The 7,692-nt window shown below is 40.2% G+C and overlaps 1 protein-coding gene across 1 annotated transcript in view; it reads left to right on the top strand.

Moving 5' to 3' along the window:
• The first annotated feature begins 1,359 nt into the window (after window positions 1–1,359).
• Window positions 1,360–7,692, top strand: part of LOC144685729 (janus kinase and microtubule-interacting protein 2-like) — a 286,964-nt gene continuing 280,631 nt past the window's right edge. The window contains exon 1 of the mRNA XM_078550555.1: window positions 1,360–1,472. The gene's annotated coding sequence lies outside the window, so the exon portion shown is untranslated. The remainder of the gene's footprint in view (window positions 1,473–7,692) is intronic.

Raw genomic sequence — 7,692 nt, 5'->3', positions numbered from 1 at the left:
CCTTTCTTGAAAAGAGGAGGAGGGTTAACCCTTATAGAGGTCTATAAAGTTCGACAGCAGGTAGAAAAGATATTTCCACTTGTGGGAAAATCCAAAACGAAGGGTCATAAGTACAAGAGTGTCACTAATAAATCCAGTCGGGAATTCAGGAAAAACACCTTCACCAAGAGAGTGATTAGAATGTAGAATTTGCTACTGCATGGAGTATTTGAGGTGACAAGTATAAATGCATTTAAGGCAATTTAGGTAAGTACATGAGGGAGAAAAGAATAGAAAGATATGCTGATAGGGTTAGATGAAGTAGGGTGGGAAGAGGCTCATGTAGAGCATGTGGACCAGCATAGATCAGTTTGGCAAAAGGTCCAGTTCTATCTCTTTTATATTCAAGCAATTACAAGTGTTTATCAGTTAAAACAGGTAAAATGTTTCCCCATTTCTTAATAGACTAACAAACAAAAATTGAAAGGACTCTTAATACATCAAATTAAAATTTTGTTTTGATTATAGATGGAGCACTCCAGTCCCTCTGGTGCCCACAGGTGGTGGAAGGCATCAAGCATATTGATGGACACCATGTGCTTCCACCTCCGGGGACACCCAAGTAGGGATGTAACTGTGGAAGAGAGATAGGCAGTCAGGCCAAATGACCTGGACCTGTTGATGGAAACATTGGCCAGGCCCAGGGGCAGTCCCATGATGATGTCCTCCAATCTGTCCATTCCCTCTGCACTGTGTGGCCAAAGATTAGGATTGTGGGACTGAACCACAGCCAAAAATTGAGGAGCAACTCCTTCAAGCAATGAAACAAAAGGTCCGTTCCTGCGTTGTACATCCTGTGTAATTCTATATAATAATAACACATCCACATCAAACTGCAGTCACACCTTAGAGAGCAGAAGCATCTTTTGTCAGTACAAGGTAAATTTATGTATGCATAAATTTTATGGAGATTTTATTGCAGAAATAAGTTCAGGGAAACAAATATCAGTTGAGTAAATTTTACTTGAGATGATTCTGAGCTATTGCTTATGTAAGCCGAGACTAAAGCAATGTCATATAATAAACTTTGTATTGTCAAAATATAACCTAAGTTCAACATTTTAAAGAATGTGAAAAGATACAAATGTAAGCTTTTGTTTCATTCAGCTCCCATCCAGAAAGGAAAATTGCCACTTTAAGAATATGGATGCTTGTATCTCTTGTACATCTATTCTCTCTTTACTGGTACTCTCTGCTTGCAGGTCCTATGATGGTAGCCTCTGCAGCCTTTCTTTGTCTTTGCTGTGATGATAACACTCCTGCAATGAGAGGAGGGAGAACCTTGCTGCATTCGAGGCTATCAATGAGCTCATTCTCTCTGGAGAGGGTGGGTTCATTAGCATCACCAGAAAGCTCAGCTGCTCCTGATCTGAGGAGGCAATGTGTTTAGATCTAACCGTTCCAGGCCTTTATCTCCAGTGGACATACACATGGTGAGTTTTTTTTTCATTTCCTTATATTCTTTGAGAACAAGGTTTAATTATTGGATATTTTCTTCTCCCATAAAAATAATTAAAGAGAACTGTGTGGCTGGGTAGGGGCTTGTAGGAGCAATGAATTAGTAGTGAGTCATTATGCATATTGCCCTGTAAATTTATCTTCACTCCTGCTGCAGTCATTATTTTTCTCCTTTTATTGAAATGCAGAGCCATCTTGCTATATTTAAGTTAAAGACAAAGAAAATAATGTCAATCTGTCTGTGCTTTTCTTCTGATGCCAATATATCTGTGACAGTAGTGTATCTGGGAAGCAGCTGTTGGTAGGGCTGGGCCTGTAGTGCAAACAGCAATGGTGAGAAATGCAGATCTCGGCACTGAAATGAATTCTGAGTGCATCGGGTTTAAGGATGTGTTTCACTAAGGATTGTCTTTATTTGTAATTTTGAGGATTTATTGCAGGTGATTTTTTTTTCAAGTTTGGGATGTGGCAATGCAGGACTGTGGCTGGGCCTGGATTGTTTTTCCCTTTTGATTGCAATGTCGATGGTGATATTAATGCAGGGTTGTGTTGAACTCCCATTTAAAAATTGTAGCCCATCACACAAATGGGGTTCATTATTAATTTACAGCTATGTAACTCTTAGAGCATCGAGTCATTTGTCACTTGTATATAAAAAAATGAATGTGCTTTTTTTTCTAATTCATTACCTCTACAGCAATGTCAGTGTATAAAGTGCCTGCAGCTGAACATTATAAAGTGGAATTCAAGAAAATGCTGATAACTACAGAGCTGTTCTAATATACTTTGTTGCAGCTTTCAAAAATAAAAATACAGATAAGAGCTGTAGCCTTTATTGTTTTGAAAAGAAACATACAAATTAGAATTAATTTGGCCTCAAATGTGGCATTAAATCCATAAATGGTGTAAACAAGGATTTTATATTTTTAAATGTTGCCTATTTTAAATCATTCTCTTGAACAAATAGTCCCTCTTTTGTACTCCGGTCAGTAGCTGAAGATTTTAGTATATTAAATATTCAGTCTTGCAGTAACTCATAATTAGCTGTCATTCATTATTCAGGTATTCTCAGGACGAAACTGCCCATTAACTTGTCCCGTTTGAGAATGTAAGAAAGATTTTTTTAAGTTAAGAATGAGAATTGTGGACTCCAGAGCATGACAGCAGATTAAATGAGTTCTTCTATAATGGATCTCTGCTTGGAAATTTCTGGGTGCCATGTGACCTTGAACTCTCTCTTTTATTGCACCAAGGTAATGTGTTTAATTACTTTTAGTCACTGCCTCCGTTTCCCCAGTATCCCCCAGTTTCGATGCATTTAAGATAAGGTCAGATTGCACTGCTCCTAAACCATGATTCATATAGACCTCTAGGCTGAGATTATGGTTCATATCATCTGTGCTAGGTTCATGGAAGATGGTTTATAATTGTAGATATGGAAATTAGAGCCATTTCATGATTGTTGGCGATGGGGGTCTCAAGAGATTCACAACCCACTGAAAATAGTGCCTGAAGTAGATCAGTATAGACGTTACACAGAATTAAATCACTCAGTGCAAAATGCAGCCAAGAAGGATAATAAATACACTGGACAGGAAAGGGCACAAATCAGTAAGTGTCTTACAGGGTGTGTATGTCTCAGTTTGCATCTAACTAACATGATTTAAAGTTATATTTTGGATGTGCTTGCCATTTCTGTTAAAAGGGAATCACCTACATTGACCAGCCATTTCTTTTTGTTAAACACACAATATAACGGTGTGAATATTGTTATCAAGCTGTGTGATATAATTCTGGTGAAAATCTCTTCCTGTCCTGTGACCACCTTAAAAGACAACAGGCATCTTATCATCCATGCATTTAGCTCAGGGGAACTTGATTTAAAAGATGCTGGCAGAAGGTGCACAAATCCAAAGATGCATGTGTTCCTTCACTTTTCCCTCCCTGTTATTTTCCTGCTCTTCAGACATCAGTGACTCATAATGGAGAATGGTTCTGTGGGCAACAGCTTTATGTCTGAGCCTGAATAGCAAACATTGATCGATCAATGGCTTAATTAACTATGGAGGCAGTTACACTTGAGCCTGACCCTGTCCTTACCCAGCATTTAGACATGCCCAAGAAAAGTGGCTCTCAGATTGCTGGATAGATCTGGTAGGGCCTGTCTATCTTGTACACCAATTATAACACTCCACTACCAGCCTAGCTGAGGTTGATAATCTTGGTGCAGGGTAGAGGATCTCCCGTGTTTCTCTGGCTCAGTATTACAGCATGAAGTGTATTTACCCAACCAGCTATGTGGACAGGGTCACACTATAAAAGTAATGGCTGTCTCATAGTGGTAAATATGCAGCAAATGCGCTTTTTACACTCTTATATTTGTACATCACCTTGGCAGGTAGATGTGCATTATACAACTTTCTACAATGCCTGCACTGTATGTAGCAGCTTGATATACCAACGATGCTGTAAATTCAGTCGTGCATGTGGCTCATCACAGCTTTAAGAGGCCCACTTCTATCAGATGATTTCTAAGGGACTTAAAATGGATGCATGTCAGCCCATTTCTACTGCATTGTGAAGCTACATTGATTTTTTGAGTAAATTCAGGACAGGAATTATTATTGAGTGACACAATCTTCATTTCGGATCGTTCAATGGTATTAGTTCGTTCAATGCATTTGATGCTGTAAAGTTGTTAATAAACTTAACTCCCTTCTCCCATGGTTGTTATGATCTGCAATCTGCTGTCTGAAATGGTGTTGGAAACAGGTTTAAAAGTAATTGGGACATAAATAAATAAGAGTTTGGGACACATACTTCGAAAGGAGAAATGTGCAGGTCAATGGGAAAATAGCAGGACGACGCGACTAATTGGAAAGCTCTTTCAAAGAGCCAGCATGGGTACAATGGGTTGAATGGCCTTCTGTGCTGCATGAATCTGTATTTCGTGTAAGACAGCTCCTGTTTACTCACAGCAATTTTTGATACCTCTTAAGCTATAGTATCTCTTTCCCATTTTATCTATGTTAATTTTAAATGCAATCTTCTGTGCTTGAAATAGAATTACATACATCCACAACCACAACTGGATATAGATCAGAGGAAGTGTTGGGCAAACTGGACATTGTTCTGGTCAGATCATGTCCAGTTCATGGTCACCAAAACCTAACTCTGGTGTCGGGTCTCTGAGCTATGAGGGAAGATTAGAGAGACTTGGGGTTTTCCACCTGCAAGATGATCTTATTGGGGTATAGATAGCAAATTGCACGGAGGGGCTAAATCTGAAATATTACTTTAAAGTAAATTAAATTTTGAGAATAAGATGAAGCAGACATAGGTTCAAAATAATAAAAGATAAATTTAGGGCTGATATCAGAAGGTTCTTCACACACAGAGCTTGTCAACAGTTGGAACACACTTCCCTGATGGAGTAGTGGGTGCAGTAGGGTTGGATTTTCATGGAGTTTGGGAGACTCCGTGGAGTGGTGAAAATGTCGGCCGGGACCCGTCTGGGATTCCTGACTCCATTCCCAGGGTTTCCGATTTTCACCAGTGTTGGTTAAGGGTGTGAGCTGCTGCAGGTCACGAGCCTGCACCCTGCACTCCCGACCTGGTCGGCTTCATAGTAGAGAGAGGCATGTCCTAGTCCTCCGCAATTTTCATGCAGTCAGTCTTGTCTTTAAAGGACTCGTGGTTTACCGCACCTCAGAGGTGTTGTGAACCATATTCTGGATGAGGGAATCTTTCGAAAGGTAAGTTCAAAAGATCTTACCCATGCTTCCTCTACACACCCTCTGTGGCCCCTCCTACCTTCTATGCCAAATTATACCCTTTCACCCATTCCCATGGACCCTTGTACCTTCCATGCCAAGCCATGGCACTTTCGTGCCCATTCACCCACTATACATTCTATATAGAGCTTATAGTGACAATAGGATATGTTAAAAAAGTTTTAGTAAAACAGTCATTCATTCATAACTTTCCACTTTCTTAAAAAAAAAACTCCTTTCACTACAACCCAATAAAAGTCTAAAGTTTCAATAGCAGAAACTGCAAGCACCTGAAACCTCTTTATCTTGTGGAAATAAGCATTATGCAATTGACAGAATAGGTCAGAGAGGCAGTGCTGTCAGTCAAGCAATTTTTTTTCCTGAGGTGCCAAGAATGCACTAGCTGAGAGCCCAGACATCCATTAGTGTGTTGCAACAGCTGAGCTGCAGGGAAAACATTGTTTGATTGGCATCTTTGGCTCTCTGATCTCTTCTGCCAATCGTGCAATGTTTATTTATACAAGATAAAGGTCTGGATGATTGATACTTTTGTTCAGCTGTCGTGAAAGAAGTTTTTTTTTAAGAAAGTGGAAAGTTATGAATGATTTTTTTAGCACACCCTATTGTCATTATCGGGTTCATTGGTACTATATAGCATGTATAGTGGGTGAATGGACATGGAAGCTTGGCATGGGGGGAATGGGTGAAGGGGCATGGGATGTCATGGATGCAGCATTGGAAATGTGTTGTGGGGTGAAGGGATGTGAAGGGTGAGTACCAGAGGGCCTTACAGTTTTTATTATAAGTCCCAGAGCACTGAGGTAGGCCTTTTAACCAGTCTGCCTCGGCATCCGACAGCCCCTGTGTCTGCTTGTGAACTGTTTCTGGAGCAGCAGGCCTGACTCCTGTTAGCACCTGTCCTGGCCAGGAATGAAAGTCTCATCTTTGCTGGCACGTTCTCCCGAGATGGGTGCACCGAATGGGAAATTTCCCCACTCCCGCTACCGACTTCGAAGCCCTTGGTTTCTTTTCCATAACATGGGCTGAATGGTCTTTCTCATCCATAATTATCTTGTGATCTTATGAACTCAATAAAATTTATACATTAATTAAAAGTGGCTCATCCATGCCAGGTAAATGAGAAATAATAGAGTTGGAAGACAGACAGGGAATTACATCTTCTACATGTGCTGCATTTGGCAACTTCAATTGCCCTCAGTGCCTTTTTAAATGTATTCTTGGGATATGGGCATTGTTGCCCATCCTTTGTTGCCCTTGAGAAGGTGATTGTGGGCTACAACTGAATGATTTCCTTGAACACTTCAGGGAGCAGAGGAGAGTTAAAGCTATGTCAGTATGTGATGGAGCTTCATGTAGGCCAGACTGGATAATATTGGCAAATTTTGTTTCCTTAAGATCTTCAATGAACGGATTGGGTTTTTATGGCATTCTGACAGCTTCAAGGTCAATTTTACTGATATCAACTTTCCTTTATGTCCAGATTTTTAAAAAATTGAATTCAAATTCACTAACTACCATGAGACCTAAATTCTAGGTTCTGCTAGTCCTGGCCTCTAGGTTACCAATCCAGCAACATAGCCACCATACTCTGTACTCTGTCTGGCCCCAGATTAGGAATTAGGTAACCAGCCAAGATTCCCACAACCTGATCAAGTATGCATGTGTGAGTTCCTGGGATGAGCACAAGCTTGGATTTAACTGTTGATCCCTCTCTGCAGTTAGTGTTGAGCTCACCCATAAAGAAAGACCGTTAGGCTATAGCAGGTCTGACAGTTTTGGAACCAACCACAGCAAGGGGTGAATGCCCTTAGGAAGGGGGTAATGGGTTAGAAATCAGCAGACAGTCCATGATACCTTGAGACTCAATTAAGAGGTTAATGAACATAAGGACACACCCAGTGCCTCCACTGGCAGAAGTTTCCATAGGCAGTTTTAATTGTCAAGCTGAAGTTTATACTGGAAGGATGAAAATAAATCTGTAATGTATGATTTAAAATGGAGGCTGAATTATGTCTGAAACTCCTTGCAAATAATTCCACACCTACTCATCTCCTTTCACCTGAAAACTCCTCTGGGTTTGACTCCCCATCTGCCAGGCCACAGGATATCAACTAGTAATCTTTTTAATGAGCCTTGTTTCTTATTCTTATTACCCAGCAGGCAGGCTGATTTAAAAAGGAAACACTGCATATGCTTAAAAATAACCTCAGCACCCCAGAACTGCAGGATATGTGAAAAGAGGAAAAAGAAAGGCTTGCATTTCAAAGTGCCTTTCATGACCACAGAATATCTTGCACTTCACAGCCAATTTGAAGCATTTTTGAAGTGTGTCATTGTTGTAAAATAGGTAATATGGCAGCCAAATTGCACACAGCAAACTCTCACAAACTGCAAAATGATA

This window comes from Cetorhinus maximus, chromosome 10 (genome assembly GCF_964194155.1).
Source record: "Cetorhinus maximus chromosome 10, sCetMax3.hap1.1, whole genome shotgun sequence".
NCBI lineage: Eukaryota > Metazoa > Chordata > Chondrichthyes > Lamniformes > Cetorhinidae > Cetorhinus > Cetorhinus maximus.
This window is presented reverse-complemented; position numbering and strand designations above follow the sequence as displayed.